The sequence below is a fragment of the Alexandromys fortis genome, unplaced genomic scaffold (genome assembly GCF_014885135.2).
Source record: "Alexandromys fortis isolate MF-2015 unplaced genomic scaffold, M_Fortis_MF-2015_v1.1 scaffold_57, whole genome shotgun sequence".
Lineage (NCBI taxonomy): Eukaryota > Metazoa > Chordata > Mammalia > Rodentia > Cricetidae > Alexandromys > Alexandromys fortis.
In genome coordinates, this window is record NW_026067941.1 from 8,973,066 (window position 1) to 8,995,382 (window position 22,317).

At 40.4% G+C, this 22,317-nt stretch overlaps 1 long non-coding RNA gene across 1 annotated transcript in view; it reads left to right on the top strand.

The window, feature by feature from the left end:
- Nucleotides 1-1,841: 1,841 nt before the first annotated feature.
- The window catches only part of LOC126505166 (uncharacterized), a 59,920-nt gene continuing 39,444 nt past the window's right edge, over nt 1,842-22,317 (top strand). Inside the window, exons 1-3 of the long non-coding RNA XR_007592831.1 lie at nt 1,842-1,874; nt 7,982-8,021; nt 13,602-13,681. This is a non-coding gene — a long non-coding RNA (uncharacterized lncRNA). The remainder of the gene's footprint in view (nt 1,875-7,981; nt 8,022-13,601; nt 13,682-22,317) is intronic.

Here is a 22,317-nt window from a genome sequence, read left to right on the forward strand (position 1 = left end):
TGCCTGGCTGGCCTGCCTATCCTTCCTGCCTGACTACTGGCCAATCAGCGTTTTACTAAAGCAATACAACTGATAAATCTTTCCAGGGTACAAGATAATGGTCCCACAGCAGTTCTCCACATGCACACTTGTGCTCTCTCCTTCACTGGGTAGGCAGCCATCCTACTGCCCAATGCCAGTCATTCTGCCTATCCTTAGTACCTGCCCCTCATCATCTGCTCCTTCATTTTTATCCCTAATCTCAGATTTCTTCCTTGCTGATCAAAATCATTCCAAACTTAAACATATCTCCATTCAAGTGACAATTCTAATTGTTTACTGTCTTACCTATCTTTCCTTTTATACCAATTTTTAATGTTTATCTCTTACCCTTTTCTGCCACTTTAAATCAGGTTAGTAAAATTTGGTCTATATTCCATCATTTGATTGAGCTTGCTCTTGAAAAAGTCATGAATAGCCTCTTGGTTGAATGAGTGAGCACCTTTCAGTCTTTACCTGCTGGATTCAGTAGTCTGTGATCTATTTCAGTTACTTTCCGGATGTCTTTTGGTTTTGTTTCATTCTGGTGTCCCCCAGACTGCACCCTTACTTGCCATATTTTGTAAGTGACCCCCAATGACATGGCTGTTCTCAGGTAAGAGACATAGTTTCTGGGGTCATTGTGTTTCTTTAGACATTCATCTTCACCTGGGTTCCAGGTAAATAGAAGTGGGGAGGGGGGATTCACAGCAGGTGTGGGGGAAAAGACAGATTTTAATTTATTTTATCTGCCAATAATTCATTTTTATTACCTCCTCTTATTAATCTTTTGATATCACATACTTATTTTTAGGATTTATTTCATTTTTATAGTATTTATAAATTTCTTCTCTTTTGAGAATTCTTTCTATTTTCTCCCTTCTTCCAAGCCTCAAAGAAGAAAGTTTTTATTTATTTATTTTTTTCCAAGATTTCTCCTGTATAATTTTCTTGCTGCAGGCTGCTGTAGTAGGCAGAAGCAGCACGGATGAGTCTCTCTCAGCACAGCTCTGTGAGAGCAATGAAGAGCTGGCAATGACCCCGTGTGCTGAGAGTAAAGGGAGTTTAAGTATTGCTCTTTCCTCTCCAACTGCTCTTGCTGAGCCTTCTGATCCCTGGGGAAGATTGTGTTCCAGGCTGCTAGTTCATCATGTCAGCCATTTACCTGCAATCGTCTTCCATCCTTTCTAGCCCTTTTAGTGGGAAAGAGGCTGCTGATTAACAAGTAGCAGGAGAAAGGGAGCAGTGTAGTATGGAGGTTGTCTCTAGAGTCAGTCAGCCCTGACGTGTCCTAGCAGAGTGACATTGGGCTCTTGAAGCTGGACATTCTTCAACTGTGGAATGGGCATAGTAGTGTCTTGTGAGTCACTGAAGATAGAATAAGGTAACTGCAAAACTCTAGCTGAGGGTATTCTAGACATGAAGTCAAATAAATGCTCCAAGTAATTTGAGGTAATAACTACTCAGGACTGGGAGAGTTAAAACAAAGTGTTGATGGTATCTGGGCAGTAAATGATGTGAGAGCTATACAGTGGGGCAGGAAGACAAGGACCTACCAGGTGATCAAACAAGATCTGAGCCGTTTCCATTTCTCATTCCACGTGTGACGAGACAGTCTGAAAAAAACTAGTTTGAAGTCTGATGTAGAGGCTGAAGAGATGGCTCTGGTTCAGAGTACTTGCTGCTCTTATAGTGGACCTGCATCTGTTTGCAAGCACTGACCTAGTCTTTCACAATCCCTTGTAATTCCATCTTCAGGAAGAAAAAGAATGTGAGTGAAGTTCCATGTTTTTCATCAGACCGTGGAAAAGCCAGGTTGTAGGAGGACACCTGTGTTTGAGTTGCAAGTAAAGATGGTAAGCGGAAAAGAATATTATGAACAAGGTAACATTCTAGAAGTTTAACTCACTCTCCTGTGCAGGGAACATTTCAGAAGTTGACCTCAAAACTACTGACGGCTGACACGGGGTTGTGAGGAAAGGAGAATGCAGGAAGTGTGAGCTGTGGTTCTGTGGCCAACACAGCTTTGATGGCGCAGGCATATCCGGTTTCAGACCTGCTACCTGTCAGCTTCATGGCCTTGTCAAGTACTTAAACCACTTACCTCTGAGCCTCAGCTCCTTGTCCCCACAGGAGGTAGCTGAGTTTCAGGGACAGTGAGGAGGTGTGGGTCAGATGCCTGTCACTGTGCTTCAGTTTAGCCCCTGTCATGCTAGCTCTGCTTATTCCCTGGAGACTGACTGGGTGTTTGGCTGGCAGAGGAACATGGAGAAATCATCTTACACTTTCAAGACTGGTTTAATTGGTGATGCAGAGAGAAGGAAGTCACCAGGAAGAATTGATTTGAGGAAGAGATTCTATATTCTATTTTAGGCACACTGAGTTTGAGACCCTGACAGGAGAGGCAAGGGGAATGTGTTGGCTCCCAGGGGTAAATTATGGATGAGCACACTTGACTAGACTGATAGTTTTCTTTTGGTGGAGAGTATGGTGTCAGGAATGTCTTGTGCTTTGGTTCCCAGTATCTCTGGATGTCTGGGAGGAGATGCTTCATCCCGATACCCTTCAGAGCAGCCTCTAACTCTGAGACAGGTGTCCAGGATCTGGCCACCTCCCCTGCCTCAGCTGCCTTACCGATGGCTGATGGCAGGAGGTTTATTCCTTTTCCTAGATTCTCTTTGTTTCATATTTGTTGAAATTTTGATAAAGCAGTTTGCTTTGTCATTTCGACGTTCATTTTGAATCAAGCTCCCCAACCCTGTGCACAGGCTGATGCTGAAAGTGGGGTTTTAACCGTTGCTATTTAAAGAAGTTCGTTTGTAGGTAATTAAATAGCATGCTTGTTATCTCATATTTGATAGGAAATAAGAAAACTTCTTTAAAAACTTTTTAAATGCAATGAAAATTGATTATATGCCCTTTCTTTCTAAGTTCTTTTGTTAGATTGTGTGGAAAATAGATTTCTTCCTTTAAAAAATATCAGTATCTGTACTTTCCTATATGTAAGATGGAAGACAGGAGGTCTATTTAAGTTATAGCTTGTGTTTTTGGCTTCACATAATTGGGGAGATTTTCATGTTAGTGGTTTTACTTGTTCCCAGGCCTGTACAGAAAGTAATCTTAGCTGTGCTGAAAGCAGCTCTTCTCTAGGTAGTAACCAGCATTTCAAATGGAGCATGTTTCAGAACAGCAGAGCCCTGATATTAGTAGCTACTAACTTATGTGATTTCAGGTCAGAAGTTGTCCAGATGTGTTGTGGAGCTGTGAGCCCACAGTGAATCCCATCTCATGGGGATGTTTATAGAGGACCTGTTAGGTTTTCTCTTGGTTCTTGAATACCTTCATAATCTCTATGTAATACTTTGTCTTCTCATTTTTTCTGGACCTGAATACCTTGCACATAATGAGACTCAGTGTGTATTTACTTTCAGTGACACATGTCAGTGTATAATGATGGTCATTGGATGTATGTCATTACCAAGATGAGAATCACTGCTGTAGAACTCTGTTACTAGTGGAGTGGTGTCATACATTTGATTGATGGGGGCTGGGCTCTGTGGAGGGAGATTGTAATGCCATGGGCTGGATCTTTTCTAAGAACTCTTTCAACCTTAAAATTGCAGAATTCTAGGAAATGGGCTTGGGCGTGGACACCTTTGACAAAAGCATTGATTTGTTGTGGTTGCAGATATTTATTGTTTGCCTTTTTGTGCTTTCTCAGAGAAACAAAGATGATAAAGCAGGGATTGCAGACCTAAATAAACATTGCTGCCAGTATTCAGGAATCCTTGCTTTGACAGTGAGCAAATTCAAAATTCTGTGCTGAATCAGAAATCTCATTCAGTAAGTGGGTTCACACATTTGGCAAAGACTTGTTGGGAGTGTTTTGTTCATTGTTGAACATCCTCCTGCTGGCTTCTTCTTCGTTCCTCTGTGTACAGCTATTGAGTTAAATTCATTGTGTTCTATGAACTTTTTTCCAAATCTCTTCTCTCTCTTCTGTTTTAACAAGTAATTGTATGCTTTTTTTTGTTGTTGTTGCTGTTTTTTTTTTTTTTTCTGAGACAGGGTTTCTTCTCTGTGTCCTGCAACTTGCTCTGTAGACCAGGTTGCCCTTGAACTCATAGAGATCCACCTGCCTCTGCCTCCTGAGTGCTGGGATTAAAGGCATGTGCTATCACTGCCCAGCTACAAATGATAATTCTTGGAGAACTGGTTTTGGCTTTCTTTATATTATTATTTAGAAATGTCTCTTCCATTATTGAATTAAGACACCAACTAAAAAGCTGCCTCACTTTTCACTAGCCCAGGAGGCTATCGTACACACAGTGTCTGAGTTTGTTAACTTTCTTTTTCTTTACCCATTTTTACTCAGGAATATGACTGTGATGGATTTGATGCCAATCATTGTCTGTGTAGCTCCTTGCTTTCTTTCATATACTTTTATAAGTATACTTTTTAGTTTACTTATATGCATATATGTATAAGTACTTATATATACTTTATTAATATAAGTTTATATACTTTCATGGCATTGAAATGTAGACAGTTGCCACTTAGTATTATTATCCAAAGAATATTTTCCTCCTCTATGTTTTCAGGACTTTAGGGAATTTCTTTCTCATTTTGTGCTTGAGAGAATTGAGACAATATAAATTTTTTTGGTGTCCATCATAGAGAGGCCAGGGAACAAGGAAAGATGATGTCCATGAAAACAGAAATACTAGAGTGAAGGATCCCGTATCCTTTCAAGAATCTTTAACGTTTGGATTATCACCTTGGTGTTCTAACCTGTCACGTTGACCATTTTTTCTGATCCCTAAAGAACTAGACACATTTTAGGAAGGAAAGATTCTTCACAGTAGGCTGCACTTCCCTCTGCTGGGTCAAGGTTGTCTCTTCGGCAGAAGTGCTGTGGCCACTGTTTTCGACCATGCAGCTGAGGCCCCTGCGCAGTCTTTACCTGTCTGGAAGGTATCTGGGCATGCGGAAGGGGCTGAAATGTGTAGTTGGAAATGGCTTCCCCTCCGTAGTCACTTTGCAAGAGTCACTTGTAGCTTTGCTGCCATTTTTTTTCCTATCCCTCCTTCTCCATTGACAACCAGTGAGCAGAGCCCCTGGCAATGTGATGACTAATTATTTTAGGAAGCCTGAGTAAGTCGCCATGGTCGCTGTAAACATCTAAACTTGAAATCTATTTTGTGCAAAGCAAAGACAGTGTTTGCATGCACCAAGGGAAAACTGGTGGTAGAAATTGCTGAACAATTTGCCTCTAACTGTAGTGGGAAATACTCTTTTTGGGAAATAAGATGGATCAATGTAATTCTTCTCTCCATGTAAAGCTGTTATTGAAGTAACAACTTATTGTATTTTGCAGTCCTAAAGTAATAAATAAAGCATTTATGGCTTGGAATAAATTGAGAGCATCCTATTACCTGTAGTAGCAGGCAAGTTCATATTTTTTTAAAGCCTCAGGCAGTAACATCAACAGAATCCTTTTTCTTCCTTATTTTCTAACCCAGAAGCTTCTAATTTCTTCCTGTCAAAGAGCCTCCATTTTGCTTCTGAGTATGTCTTCAGGCCCCTTCCTGATATGACTACATTTTGGAGCACCTCTTGTAAATTGTATTTACTATTAGTGCCTAGGAGGTACCTTGCTGTATAGACAGAGCATGGGCTGCCAACTGATGTACAGTCTGTTTTCTGTAGGTCTCTGGCTCACATTCAGACTCTAGCTCCATTAGGTATCTGGAATTCTCTGACACTAGAACAGTTCTTGGGCTCCATGGTATCAGGTCAGAACTCCCTTCTTTTTTTTTTTTTTTTGAAGAGTCCTGATGCATACGGTGCTGCATGTGCATGGTCACACAGTCTGAGGTCCTTCTGACCTGGTAGCATAACCCTGAGTGTGGGTTTTCATCCTTGCCCTTGGCTACACTGCAGAGCTGTCTCGGTTAATCTGCTGGTTCAGGATTGCCAGGTACTCATACAAGAATAACCTTCAGTTTCCCTTGAAGCATAAAGTGTGCCTTTCAAGCCCAGTGAGTCAATTTTCCTGTCCAAACATTTGCCTCTTATTTATTAACAAGTATTCATTGAGTTCCCACTGTCTGCAAGAGTCTGTGCTGTGGGTTTAGCAGGAGTAAATACTAGCAAATTATCCATTATTTAAAGAAGTTTATAATCCAGAAAGGAAGACAGTATGGGAAGTTTCATGTGTGGTAGGTGAAGGCAGGGTTGGTTTTATATTTGGTCTTTTGTTTTTCTTCATATTGTGTTAGTTGTTCTTCATCACTGTGACCCAAATAATAAACAGAAACAACTTGTAACAATAGGCAGAAATTTTATTTTGAATTGCTGTTTCATGTGTGTTACAGTTCATCATGATGGGAAAGGCATGGCAGTGGGAACAAATGGTAATGAGTCAGAAGGCAAGAAAGGGCAGCTGGACCAAGGACAGGATCACTGTCAAAGACTGACAGATAACAACAAACATAACAAAATAAAATGTAATAAAACAAAGCAAAAGCCATCGTATCAAAATTGAACATGGCAACCCAACAGGGGGAAAAGAGTCCATGAATAGGCAGAATAGTCAGAGACCCACTTGTTCTCACGTTCAGGAATCCCATAAAATTACTAAGCTAATAGCTGTAGTATATATACAGACCCTGTGCAGACCCATGTAATTGTTGCTTAGTCTCTGTGAGTTCACGTGTGCCTTGCTCAGTTGATTCAGACGGCCTTGTTCTCCTGGTGTCCTCTCTTCCCTCCATCTACTCTTTTGGCCTCCTCTTCTCCAGGATTCCCTGAGCTCTGGGGGAAGGATCTGATGGAGACCTCCAGTTTCCACTCTTTCCACATAATTTCTGGCTGGGGAAGGGGGGGCTTCCCTGCATCTGTTCACATTTGCTGTAGGAGGAGACCTCTTTGATGTATGGATAAGGCACCAACTGATCTATGAGTACAGCACAGTATTATTAAGAATGGTTTTGTTGATTTTTTTAGAACAGTCATATTGGCTTTACCCTTCAGTTATTTCCTTAGCAATACGAAATGTGTAACTGCAGGTTTTGAAGACTGGCCCTGCAGGCAATCAGAGCCATGTAATGTGCTCTCACCACACATCGTGGAGAACTTTCTGTAATTAAACACATGACTGCATTCTGATAGAATGTTTTCATTTTTGGAAGCCAAACTGTTGCCTCTTATTTCCATTTGTGATATAATAGAGTATCTGATAGTGATATAAAAAATAGGGGACTTAGATAAAATAGTAGTACAAGCAGCTAAACATCAAATTTAGCTTTGGCAAATGACCTGAGTAGTATCCTCTGGATAAGAAAATATAAGACATGTCTATTTGTTTCCTATTGTTACCTAATAACTTACAGTTTAACAAACCATTGATGTTTATCTTACTATTTTATGGGCTAAAGTCCAAGGGTTGATAGGCCTGCCATTCCTCCTGAGGCTCTCAGGGGAGAAGCTGCTTTCTAACTTTTCCAGCTTCACAACATTCCCAGACTCGTAGCCCCTTCCATCTTTAAAGCAGCAAGTGGCCACCCTCCCAGAGTCACGTGTGTTCTGACCATGGTCAGAAAGGCTGCTCTGCCTAACAGACCTGAGGGATAATGCAAGATGTCCTCCCTGTCCTGAAGTCGTCAAATTCCCTGCACTTTCCTGTTGCTATGAGGGGTCACAGATCTTCAGGTTCTAGAAATTGTGCTGTAGGTGTCTCAGGGGTCTAGGCCATTGTTCTGTCCACCAGAATGTGGGAATAGCTAGCAGAAGCTTTCCCTCAGAATGTATTTCCCTAATGTGCTTCTGATTTGCTATCAGGTCTTTAAGAAATCTTCACTAAAGGATCCACCCCCCCCCCCCCCCCCCAAAAACCTACCAATTCAGTTTGGGTCTTAATCTCTAGCAATGCTAATGCTGGGTCTTTTGTTTGCTTTGATAGTGATAACCTGCTAAGAAGAGCAGCCTGTCAAGAAGCTCAGGTAATGTTATTTCCTGTGATAAAATTAAGTCACCCCTCATCTCCGTGGTGCAGGAGAGACAGCTCCTCCAAGGGACTCATGTGGGGTCTCGCATCAATGCAGTTTGACTCTTCCTCCACCTCCAGATGGGTCAGGCTGTCAACCAGTTCTGAGTAGGATGGAGGAAGTCAGCCATCTGGTGAAGAGCGGTTCTGACACCCACCCTTTTAGACTTGTTTACTCGGGCTCACCCCTAGAACACATAACTGGACTGGCTGAAGAGCTGGGAATTGGTGCCTGTTGCAGTTACCCCTGAAGATCTGGCTAAAGCCTGAATCATTCCTGATTGAATCACCCCCAGGGATAACGGTTCAGAGCAGATGTTACCTCTGAGAGCCAAGTCTTGTTAAAATTGTTTACTCCTCCTTTTCAAGCCCGTCTCCCTGACATGGCTGATCCATGGCGTCACATTGCTCTCCAGTTCCCTGGGATTCTGCTTTAGCATCGTTTCTCTGACTGTGGTGATGATAGTTGAATTGCAAACCTTTCAGATTTAAGACCCTGGTTTGCTCTCTTCCCAATGTGTAGTTTATACTCTGCAGATGGAGTTCTGTGACTCAGTGCCTTTTTGTTCTATGCCATTTAAGCTTATGACGTCAGAAATGTCTAAAGAAATGTGTGGAAGTTAAAATGACAAAGAGAACACATTTAGTAGAAGTGGGTGGCAGACCTCATGTTTGTTTCTGAAGTGTTTTCACTTCAATAGATACTATTAATAAATCCTTCTTTGGTTCTAAATATGCTCTAAGAATTTGATTTTCTTTCTGCACAGATAGACCATCTAGTAAAGCTTAGAGTTGTTTAAAAATCAATTTACATAAACTTTAAATTTTCTTTTAAAGATCAGCATGGTAGTTTAAACCTATAATTCCAGCTTCTGGGAAGCTGAGGCAGGAGGAGTATCACAAGCTTACCTCCTGGGTTACATAATGAGTTTCAGGCCAGTCTGAACTGTACTATGAGACCCTCTTCCAAAAAATAAGCTTTTGGGTTATTTTTTAATTGACCCAATATTTTTATAGCTGTTTTAGTCTCAGTATGATACTCCAGTACATGTATGCAATACTTAATAACCAAATCAAGTGACTGTTGAATATAACTTAATATTGAATATAATTCCAGGTAGTTGTGCTGATACACCCTCCTCTTACTAAGGTGCATCCTCCGCCTCTGTTCTGAATCCCATCCCTCATACTTTCCCAGGAATAAGGTCTTGTTGGATAATTTCCCCCGCATACTGACCTCCTTACTATTCTAGTCCTCCACTCCCCTGCACCTGTTTAGCTCCTTCCCTGTGACTAAGGTGGGTTGATACTCACAGCTTTCTTGACTTTTCCTGTGTTCTTTTTACAGTCTAAATTACTGAATGGCTAAAATAAAAGTCATGTAATTCAACTCTAGTCTCACACTTAATCCATTATGGAACCTAGACTTGAGTTATAAGTATGGTTAGCCACTCTAGGGACTGAGAAATGAGGACAAGGAGGGGTAATTTAGTGCTGTGGGTCTGGAATATGGTGTCTTATGGTTTCTATTGCTGGGCAGAGTCTCCATGACCACAGCAACTCTTATAACAGAGGACATTTAATTGGGGCTGGCTTACAGTTCAAAGGTTTAGTTCATTGTCATCATGGCAGGAAGCAGGGCAGCACTCAGACAGACATGATGCTGGAGAGGTAGCTGACTGAGTTCTACATCTGGGTGGACAGACAGTAGGAAGAGAGGATCAGACAATAGAAAGAGATCACCATGCTGGGCCTGGGTTGAGCATCTATAACCTCAAAGCCCACTCCCCCAACAAGGTCATATCTTCAATAACGCCCTATCCTATCAGTCTGTGGGTGCCATTTTCATTCAGACCACTGCATTCCATGCCCTAGCCCCCATAGGCTTATGGCTGCATCATAATGCAAAGTGCATTTAGTCCAACTTCAAACGTCCTCTAGTCTATCACAGTCTCAACCATGTTTGAAAGTCCACAGTCCAAAGTCTCTAATACTCATGGCGATCTCTTAACTATAAGCCCATGTAAAATCAATTTTTTTAAAAAAATGTAGATTACATACATGTAACATGCAATGGCACAGGATATACATTACCATTCCAAAATGGAGGAAAGGGAGTATAGTGAGGAAATACAGGACCACAGCAAGACTGAAAACCAGCTGGTAAACTCCAAACTCCGCATTTCCATGTTTGATGTCAACGTGCTCTTCAGATCTTCAGCTCCCGATAGCTTTGTTGACTGAAAGACTGTTTTCTCTTGGGCTGGTTCAACTCCATGTCAGCAACTTTCTTTGTCAGATTTCCCATGGCTCTGGCATCTCCAACATCTTGGTTTTCCAGGGCAATCCAGGCTTCACCTTTACAGCTTCACACAATGAACTCTCTAGGCCTCCATGCAGGGATACCCTGGCATCCTGGCATCCACAGCTTTCCTTAGTTGAGGAGGGAGATCCATAACTCATTTCTTCTATGCTTATCTAAAGGCAGAGCTATGTGACCGAAGCTGCCAAGTTCTGCTGCTTGCTGGGGCTGGAAAATGGCCCCTTGTTGAAATACATTTTCACTAGCTTTCTGTTTTCAATAGTTTCCTTCACTGCCTAAGCTTGACTGTCCTGGAACTTACTCTGTATGCCAGGCTGGCCTTGAACTCTGAAACCCACCAGCCTTTACTTCCCCAAGACCAAGGCATCTCTTAGAAAGGAAACCATTTAATTTGGGCTGGCTTACAGTTCAGAGATTTAGTCCACTGTCATGGTGGGAACTATGGCAGCACTCAGGGAGACATGGTGCTGGAGAGGTAGCTGAGAGTTCTACATCCAGATTGCAGACTGCAGGAAGAGAGTGCCACATGGCGGCCTGGCTTGAGCACCTGAAACCTCAAAGCCCACCCCCTAGTTACACACTTCCTCCAACAAGCCAACCTCCAATAATGCCACTCCCTCTAAGTCTAAGGGGGCAATTTTCATTCAGACCAACACAGATAGTGAAATTCTAAAATGAAGTAGAACCAACCAAATTATGATATTTGGAGATTTTGCAGCAAAATGTCAAGATCTGAGTAAGCGTAAAAAGAAAACAGAACTGATGATGGGCCAGGTAGTTGTTTTTATAAAGAAAATATCTTTTTGAAGTATTTGGAAAGTGGGGGGGGGGGCATGTGCATGTCTGTGCACTTATGTCTCTGTGAGCCAGAGGTTAGGATTGGTATGTCATCCTCAGTAGATTTCCCACCTAATTTCTGATTCATTGTTTCTTACTGAATTCAGAGCTTGCTGTTCCAGCCAGACCCGCTGCCCCTAGGACCTGCCTGTTCACCTCCCAGCACTGGGGCTGTAGACTACATTGATACTCTCCACTTTCTACCTGGATGCTGGGGATTGAGCTCAGTTCCCTAGGCTTGCACAACAAGCGCTTTATTCTTCCTTTACCCACTGAGCCCTCTCCTCAGCTCAGGGGGTGTTTATTTAGAAGCAAGAATGGACAACCAGGAAGGTGGTAGATTTAGAATGAGTTATTTAATACAGTATCTTTGTATAACTTTTTTTTTCTAATCTTTACTTTTTAATTCTCTTCTAGAATTCTGCTGCCATAGCCCAGCTTTGTTTCTACTTCCCCTCCCGAGACAGGGTTTCTTTGTGTAACAGCCTGGCTGTCCTGGAACTCAGTTTGTAGACTACGCTGGTCTTGAACTCACAGATATCCACCTGCCTCTGCCTCCCAAGTGCTGGGATTCAAGGCATGCTCCACCACCGCCCAGCTCACATTTCTGCTTTTCCTATCGTTTTCCCCAGCTCTCCGCTCCAGACAGCACAGTCGGAGCTCCCATCCTGTTGCCAGTTTGAATGCTCACATTTACTTCTCCGCTTTTTGATTCTACTCAGCCTTAGAGCCAGTGGAGTAGAAAAGGCTTGAGTAATGGGCTTCTTTTGTGTATGCAGATGTGAAAATTCACTGGTAACATAGACTTTGACAGGGGTGGGGAAGGATAAGTTTCAGTAATGAACTGGAAGAGAAAGGATTGTCCACTGAAAACTGAAGCCACATTGGTTAAACTTCCCTTCTCATAGCCTGTGGCCTTGCACATTGTATGCTTATGTAATACAGTCAGTAATATTTTCTAGAAGATACTGCCTCTGGTAAGTGAAGCAAGGTTTTTATCCTAATGTAAAATGGCTTACTGTCACTAAATAGCAGTGTCCCTGTGTTACATTGCTTGTGGATTCTATTATGGAGATCATGAATGAACTTTTGTTCTTTGGCCAGAAATAAATTCTTTAGGGGTTGAAAAAATGTAGGTGATGATCATATAATTAATATGTGATAATTATTCAGATATTCATCTGAGTAAAGGGTGTTGTAATTAGGAGCGGGCTGCATCCCGCTACCCAGCTAGCTTATACCCGAAATAATTATACAGAAATGGTATTCATTTAAACACTGCCTGGCCCATTAGTTCTACCCTCTTATTATCTAACTCTCACATCTTGATTAACCCATTTCTATTAATCTATGTTCACCATGAGGTCATGGCTTACAAGAAAGATTCTAACCAGTGTCAGTCCCAGGCAGGAGCTTCATGGTGTCTGCCACATTTCCCTTCTTTTCAGCATTCTGTTCTGTATACTCCGCCCACCTAAGGGCTGCCCTATCAAAAGGCCAAGGTAGCTTCTTTATTCAACCCATGAAATCAACACAAATACAGAAGGACCTCCTACACCATTTCCCCTTTTCTGTTTAAACTAAAAAAGAAAGGCTTTAATTTTAACATAGTAAAATTACATATAACAAAAGTTATCAAGCAAGAATTACAGTTATAATATTTAGATATATTTTATCTTTTATCATAACGAAGAAAAACTATAACTATACCTAACCATTCTTTAACTCATCAAAGACTCCAGAAGGATATAATATTACCTAAGTAAACAAGAAGTAAGCAACTTCCAAAACTCTAGAAATGACAGAGACGTCTCACTGCCTGTACAGTCATCCAAAGTTCCTTTGTACCGTTGGGGCATCCATCTTCAGCCTACACGTCCATAGTCTCCAGCAGACATTTCCATGAAGCAGGAAATTTCAAAGGCACTTCAGTCACTTTCTTCTGTGTCCTGCAGAATGTCTCACAGACTCTTATGAATCAGGAATCCTGAAGGATCATATCACCTTTAGGCAAGTTCAGCAATTCTCTCTCTGCAGGTTCTTGATGTTCAGTTTATGCAACAGTCCAGGCAAAAGCAGTTTCTTGCCCAAATAGCTAATCAACTCCATAAGGAACCTCTTTGATGCCCATCTTCCTCTTGAAGTAGATTGATGCTGCCAGGAGCAGATGTATCTCATTGTCATGAAAAGTCCTAATTTATTAAAACATTTTAATGCCATATTCTGTAGTCTTTGAAAGATATGAAGAATGCCTATGTAACTGAAATATATCTCTATATATCTAAAAAAATCTAATGTGACTACAAGCTTGACTATTATCGATGATTATCCATTAACAACCTATATTTCCTAATTATATATTCTTTTTCTTTTCAGGTGTTTGGTAACCAGCTCATTCCTCCCAACACACACGTGAAGAGAGCCACAGTCTTTCTCAATCCTGCAGCCTGCAAATGGTATTTTAGCTTCTGAGTTATTCTCAAAGTGGAAGTAATAGGTTCCTGTCAAGTAACCATAAGTGATCTGACCTTCAACAAACACCAAGGCTTTGTGTCAGCTTGCAAGTGATCCTCTTGGGAGTGATTGTTGCTCTTCCTTACTAATTGTGTCAGGATGTCACCATAGACAAAGATGTACAGAGATGACCAAGAGCACTGTGGGCTCAGGAGGACAGTGTGCTCTTTCCAGAAAAGGGAATCCTCAGCTGGTTCTGGAGCAGCATGTTCATTATTCCCAAACGAGGATGCTGCCAATAGGGCAGTGATAGGGGGGAGAATGACCGTGTTCCTCAGTAACTGATGCACAAAGGGATTGTGCGGAGGGAATTCAGTGTGAGGAAAGCTGGGCTTTTGTTTACAATGCTGTTTTTCTTGGTCGTATGTACTTGATGAAATGGAGGGGTACTGTGAAGGAGAGGAGAGGATGCGGAGGAATCAAAGTGATTATAAGTGAGGGAAAATGCAAAACAGAAAAAAGAAAGTGTACAGTGTTAGTTAGGCGGTTGGAGAGATCAATACAGAAAAAAGAAAGTGTACAGTGTTAGGCGGTTGGAGAGATCAGTACAAAGACACTGACCATTTTGGAAAAAAGCAATTTAAGATTTATATTAAAAAATAGAATGAAAGAATTGAAGAGGAAAAAAATGATGCCTATTGTTTTCCCAGTGTCTAGATCAGTTGTGCTTTCTGAGTCTTGAGTAATTTGTGAATATTTGTTAGGTTAGATGCTATATAATTGAAGTCACATGACATTGGTGATGAGTAGTTGGGGTCGTGTTTTAAATGTCCAGGCAAAATGTGGAGCAAAAAGGAGCAGGGGCCCCAAAGTCAGTTTGGGGGATATGTATGATCTTTTGGGGAAGCTTGAGCTTGACTCCACACTGACTGGTGTATGCACCCATTCTGTAAATTGTGCCTGATTATGCAGATTAACCTTGCTTAATAGACTACTGCTAGGCTTGGTTCAGGCCTCTCCTCTTCTCCATAAAAACCAGGTTTCACATCAGTAATAAACCATATTGTTAGGTCCCTAAACAGCAGAGCCAAAATACCCAGTCCATCAGTCACTGTGACCTGGCGAAAGCAGCAGAGAGTTCAGTGTGTATGCGTGTGCGTGTGTGTGTGTGTGTGTGTGTGCGTGCGTGCCTGTGTGTGTGTTGTTCTGCTTCTAGAATATTCCTTTTTTCACAAACACGTGTGTGTGTGTGCATGCATATGTATGGGCACATTTGTGCACATGTTTATAGAGGCCAGAGGTTGATGTAGGGACTGTCTTCAGTTGCTCTTCCATTTTATTCATTGAGGCAAAGTCTCTCAGTCAAACTCAGAACTTGCCAATATGTCTGCTGTGGGGATCCCAGCCCTGTCTTCAGAGGCCTGGCTGCCATCACACCATCACACCCACTGTGCACTTACGTGAGTTTTGGGATCAGAACTCCAGGTCTTCACACTTGAGCTTGTTCAGGCAGCCTTAGCTATTGAGCCTTCGCTCCAGCCCCGATTTACATTTTTGAAGTTAAAGCAGATTCTTGTTTGCAAGTATAATACCTTATCAAAAGGCAGGTTAAGATGCTGCCACAGATGGCCTTTCCTGAGTGCGTTTCTTCCTATAACAAGGTAGACCCCCACATGCATGTAGGACACAGTTACTTTTAAACTCTCCAGCTCTTTTTTTTTTTTTTTCAAAGTTTTTACTAGTTAATGGCACGGTTTTTGTCATCATGTCCATGCACTAACACAATGTATAATTTATTGTGCAGCTATCTCATTATGTAGGACTGGTTTAAAACTTCAGGAAATAGCTTGGATTTGCAGAGGAGCTGGTACCATTGTTTTTGTGTGTTGTACTTCAAGTCCTGCATCAGGGAGCTGTGAGGCAGTCATGGGTGAGCAGGGATCTCGCAAAATAAATGCAGTGATGATGTGCATGTTGACTTCACATGGGAAGAGTGTATGTTGCTGGATACTTCACAGAGGAATCTACAAAGATGTGATGGTGGAGATGTACAGGAACCTCACTACCGTAGGATACAGTTGGGAAGACCATAATACTGATGAATGTTGTCAATGTTCTAGAAAACATGAAAGAAGTCATACTGGAGAGACACCCTATGAATATAATCAGTGTCGTAAAGCCTTTACACGATGCAAAAGTCTTCAAAGACATAAAAGAAATCATACTGGAGAAGAACCCTATGAATGTAATCAATGTGATAAAGCCTTTACAGAACGCCGAAGTCTTCAAATACATAAACGAATTTATACTGGAGAGAAACCATATGAATGTAATCAATGTGGTAAAGACTTTATACAACATAGTCATATTCAAAGACATAAAAGAACACATACTGGAGAGAAACCTTATGAATGTAATCAGTGTGGTAAAGCCTTTGCATGTCACAGAAATCTTGCAATACATAGGAGAACACACACTGGAGAGAAACCCTATGAATGTAATCAATGTGGTAAAATCAATGTGTGTAAAAGCCTTTACATAACGCAGAAGTCTTCAAATACATAAAAGAATTCATACTGGAGAAAAAACGCATGAATGTAATCAATGTGGTAAAGCCTTTACACAACATAGTCATAGTCAACTTCAAAGACATAAAAGAACACATACTGGAGAGAAACCTTACGAATGTAATCAGTGTGGTAAAGCCTTTACCCAGTTATCTTCAAAGCCATAGAAGAACACATACTGGAGAGAAACCCTATGGATGTAATCAGTGTGGTAAAGCCTTTGCACATCACAGAAATCTTGCAGTACATAGAAGAACATACACTGGAAAGAAACCCTATGAATGTAATCAGTGTGGCAAACTATTTACAATAATTGATAGTCTTCAAAATAATGAGAAAAAGTCATACTGCAGAGAAAACAAAAATATAGCAATTGTGGTAAAATTATGTACTTTAGACAAGAGTAAAATTTTTGTGTACAGTAAACATTTGAAAGAGTTATTATGACAGTAGTCTTTGAGTACCTGTAAAAAATACTGAGGTCTTATTATTTTAAAGTATTTGGTAAAATCTTTATACAACAAACTTGCATTCAGTGACACAAGAGTATTTTGTAGAAAAAAATTGACAGTGGCAAAAATCTGTTCAAACTTTATAGCGTCCATTGTTTACTGTGTTTGCTCCCACAGACTCATGGAAAAATGAATTTATGAACCCTTATGTGTTGATTAAAAGGATCAGTGAAAGAAACACATGGTGATCCTGAAACCAGAACCAGTAAAAAACCTACACTTTGGCCCTAGAACCAAAGTAAAAGAAACAATCTCTATCTCTGACCAACTGAGTGTGAACCCAACCAATCCCCAAGCAGGAAAACCAATGAATTCCTGAACACAAACTCCAGCAAATCTCTGAGCTGTTCAAACTGAGGGATTGAGATCTTACCAATCCCCACCCTAAAAATTTCCCTGGAAACTCTCCAACCCTAAGAAGCACCATTACTCAGTTGACAGTTGCCCTTTTTCACTCTGGCGGACACAGGTAATCTGGATTTCTCCCAAATAAATCTCTTGAATGAGTTTTGGGTGAAGATTTAACTTTTGCTGGAATAAAGCAGAATCTCTGCTTGGAAACTTACTAGTGGAGCAGAGCATAGGAGAAACGGTCCCCTCTGCTGGGAAACTCCAGCAGAAGCAGAGCAGAAGTAGCGACCTTTTGCTGGACCCAGAGCAGGTGGCTACATTTCTGTAGGTGTTTCCTCATTATTTGAGTAAGGTAAAGAAGTAACAACTTGGTCCAAAGCTAAGATGAAATGGACATCTCTCCTGGGACGGGCTCTCAGCAGGGTGGAACAGAACCCAGTTGTAAGGTCTCTATTGGAGGGGAGCAGGATAGACACATTCTATGGGCAGACCATTCCCCACCAGAACACAGCTTCAGGAATAACCTCACTTCTCAACAGTCAAGATGTCTTTCTCCTCACCGTTAGGTATTCATGATACCTTCCCTTCACAGCTGTTAGTATAGCCTGACTTACAACAGTCAGGTTGTCTTTTGCTTCAATGCTGTAGGTAACCAGGATACCTTCCCTCAACAGCTTCAGGTATAGCCCGAGTTCCAAACTTAAAGCTCCTAAGTCTCCACCCCATCAGTCCCTGGTTGTAGTCTGGGGCCACTTGTTTATTTCCCGGCTGGCCAGACTCATGAAATAATCACACAAAAACTGTATTATTTAAATCACTGCTTGACCAATAATTTAAGCCATATTGCTAGCTAGCTCTTATATCTTATATTAAAACCTTTCTATGATTTTATATTTTACCATGAGGCTCATGGGTTCTGACTGGCAACTCTCATCTTCCTCCTCTGGCAGCTCCATGGCTTCTCATTGGCTCCACCTACTCTCTCTATCTCTTCCAGCCTGGCAATATTCTGTTAAGCCATTGGTCAAAAGCAACTTCTTTACTAACCAATAAAAGTAACACATATGTAGAAGGGCTTCCCACACCATCGGGTATCTGCCTTCCTGGCAGGAATAAGGATATTTTAAAAGACATTTATTTCTTTCCCTTTGCTTAACAACTAGAGAAGCAGTAGATACCAGGGAATTCTAATTTCTAATTTCATTATGGGAAAAGATTTTACTAATATAAATAGATCAGGAAAGACAAGGTGTAAATCCGAAAGTTTAAGTAAGGTGGTTTAAACACCTTACAATTCTGTCCAAAAGTCAGAATTATGTGTTATTATGATGATATTATTGTATTTTACAGAATAGTTGCTGATTTGTAATATGTAGAAAGACTTGTTTGGCATATTGAAACTGCTGAATGTATGCCAGATGATGCAGATTTGGTATTATTATTTATTCAATTTCAAGAAATAATCGGGAATAAGAGTTATCCCATTTGGGTCTCCAGGCCCTGTAGCACAAGGTAATGATGAAATTGATAGGAAATGTGCTGAAGCACTCAGAATGTCATAAAAATATTTCAATGGGAAAGGTTTAAAAAAGGCTTTTCTACCATGTGGCAACAAGCCAGGTAAATTATAGGGGAAATATCCTACTTGTTCTTTATACTGTAAGGACATGGAAAACTTTAAAAAGCTTTGCTTGGTTAAGGAGCTGATTAAGACACATGCCTTGAGTTCTTTGCAGCATTGTAGGAGTTAGTTGGAAAAACCAACTATTCCTGACAACTGGCCATCCAGCTTTGTGGTCTAGACAGGAGCAGAAATAACTGCTTGGGGTGGGGGGAGGGTGGGGACATGCATAGAAGCAGAAGTAGCTGCTTAAAGTCTCCAAGATGATGATGGGACCCCCACAAGGAAGATTCCAACAGGACTATGATAATACCACTGAGCTAAAAAAAAAAAAAAAAACCACTGCCTAAAGATCGCCTTTGGACTACAAACTGCTCAGAACAATTTTGAGGTGGCTAGCTGAAATGACCCAGCCTCACAGACTACTGTGGTCATGTCTTGAGACAAGCCCTGCACGTTTACATTAGGCAGAGACTGGGCAACAAGTGATGCAGCTGCCACTCCCAGGACTTGACTATCAACCCAACATTTTCTTTTCAGGATCCCCTAAATATGTCATCACCACACTGCAGGAAGTAAATTTAAGAACTCAAGACCCACATTTCCAAGAGGTGGGCTGGGTGGTTTCTGGCCTTTCACTGGGTTATGGATATTTGTGAATTTTTAGGGGGCTTGGTTACAAGTTGCTATTGCTAATGGTCAGAAAAAAAGCTAAATGAAAGTGATTAAATTTGGGAGTCTTGTTTTCAAAACAATAAATGGGGATACAGACATTATAGAATAAAAGAGTAGATTTTTGAAACTACTCTGAAAAATAGGGGGATACAAAAAAATAAGATTAAATAGGTAGATTATTGAATCTACTTTTAAACCTAAAAAGCAACTACTAGTTTTAAATATTTTACATTGGCTTGGAACTTTGTATATTGATACAAATTTTAGGTTATTTTTGTTAGGGAATATTGTACATAGATTTTTTTTATCTTGCTCAAGATATTGTACATATACAGCTCATTTAACAATGTAATGCAAATTTATAGTCCTTGAAAATTAGTATTAAAAACTATTTAGGATAATGAAGTAATACATGTTAGTAGTTTTTTACCTATTACAATCAAATTTGTGGTCATATGTTTTCAAGGTCAAACATAGATTGACAGATCATCTTCAAACACTTCACAGATCCACAGAATGTAGCATTTAAGATATTTTAATAACATAGGTTCTTTTTTCTTATGACATTGAGACTTGTGTGATCTTGGCAGCACCAGTTTTTGAAGAAACTCCACATGGAGTTTAGTTTCTTTGTGACAAAAGTAAACCACTGGGCAAGAAAATGCTCTTGACTCAGCTGCTGACAGTATGCTGTCCAAATTGGACAAGCAGGACATATACAAAAAAAAATTTTTTAAAACTTCCAAAATTTGCCGAGACTAGGCAGGAAAGTCCTTCAGAATATCCTGTTTCACAGAACTCAATCAGGTATTTTAGTCCTGTAGGCTGAAGATGGATGCTCCAGTGTTACAGAGAACCCTTGGATGACTGTCCAGACAGCCATCTGTTTCTGTCTTTTCTCACATTTTTTTGGAACTCCCTTGCTTCCACTTCCTGCTTACTCAGTTAACATTATTTCCTTCTCGGATCTCTGAGGAAGTTGTAGACAAGATAGTCTCCACCACCTTTACCCCACCAAATTTGCCTCTCACCTTCCAACATGTGCTTACTATCATGTCAACATAGTAACTGAGAGTAGCACAATATTTTTAACCTAAGCTTTGCAGTTCCATTAATGTATAAATATGAAAGCAATGCTTCTGCCTTGGCTAAAACTGTAACATAAGTCCTACATTGCATTCACCAGAGGCTTGCATGCAAGGAGGTCTTTCCTTCTTCCCTATTAGACTTGAAATCTAATTCACCTAGTACGTAAGTGGTGTGGAAAGTCCTTCTGTATATATAAAAAGTATAATTAAGAAATCACATTAATAACTCAAGTGAGTCCTCATAGTCAATTCAGGCAAAAGCCAGACAAGCCCTGGGGGGGGGGGGTGATGAGCTAATAGGATGCACATTAGCCCAAGGCAATAAAGGGGAAATTCATAAAATGAAATACAGCATTATCCAAATAATGGAACAGAGATGAGCAACTTTCTATGTAAGGAGGTGGCAAACTGAACTGTCTGAGCAGTTTCATAAGTATTTGTTTATGTAAATAAATCTGCCAGGTATAGTAGTCATAACAATAAATCTTTCAGATAAATCAAGGTCACTTTACAGATAGTTTTAGATAAAGCATAGAAAAACATCAAAAAGCAGTTGTTTGGGCATTTGGAATGAAATGTTAAAAATAGCAAGAAAACAGTTAAACATAAAATTGTAGAGACCCTCTAATTAATAGAGTATAAGTAAATTTTACTTTTTTTCCCAAGGTATTAACAAGACCATGGTGACACACAGCAAGCATACTAGCTTGGGTCTGTTTCTTTTCTCATACAGACACTAATGTTATTATTGATTCCATCTTATTCTAATTACCTCCAGAAGCAACAACTCCAAATACTATTAATATCTGAGTGGGGAAAGAAAGCTTTTAATACCTGAACTTTCCTGACCTTGAATTCATAATGTGCCTTTAAACCCTGACTTTAAGTGAAAGTTACTTGAAAAAAAATTCATTTTAGCAAAAGCTACTATTACATGATGTTACAAAAATAAAAACCTAAACCTTTCTTTGATTTACATTAAATTCCCAGTTTACATTTAAGTTATAAATTCCCTAGGGAATGGGCCATGGATCAGAATAAATTGGTGATTGTTGGCCCAGCACATGCTAGGCCTTCCTTAGGTTCAGTTGCCAGTACTGCATAAACTTGGCCTGGTAGCAACACCTGTGGTTTCAGCACTTTACAGAGGGAAGCAGAAAGATCGGGAGTTTAAAGTTAACTATCTCAGCTACACAATCAGTTCAAGGACAGCCTGGGACTCACAGCACTCTATCTAAATGAGTATAATAAAGTTGCAATGGAGAAGTGGATTCCTTTTCACGAAAAAAAAAAAAACTTCAGGAGAACCTTAAGAAATAAGATAACTGTGTGTTTAGTGTTAATAAATAATACATTGAAGAGTAATTATCTTGTGTGGGCCTGAGTAGAGAAATTGCTGTAAGTACATAAAGTTTTTATTCAGGCCTGGTGCTAGTGCACCCTTAATTATATAATAAATAATGTATTTCTTACTGGCAACATGTGTTTTTCAATCGGAAGAAAAGTCTTTGCTTATTTTAGAGGTTTTCTGAACCTGTGACCTCATGGAAAGATGTAAATGAACAGCAAATGTTCGAGTCCTTTCTCTGGAGCTCATAGAGACTACAGATTTGGTGTGATTGATCTGACAGATTGAGACCCTCAGAGTTCTGCTTTTAGGAGATGATTCTGTTCTTATCATTCCAGCAGTGAAGGCATCCCTCACAATGTCCTCAGCTTCTCCTTTTGTTATGGTGCAGAAGGGGTGAAGGGGAAAGAGGGGACTCATTTCCATGTAGCTTTTTATGTTCCTTCTGATAATTATTCAGGCACCAGGAAAGGTGG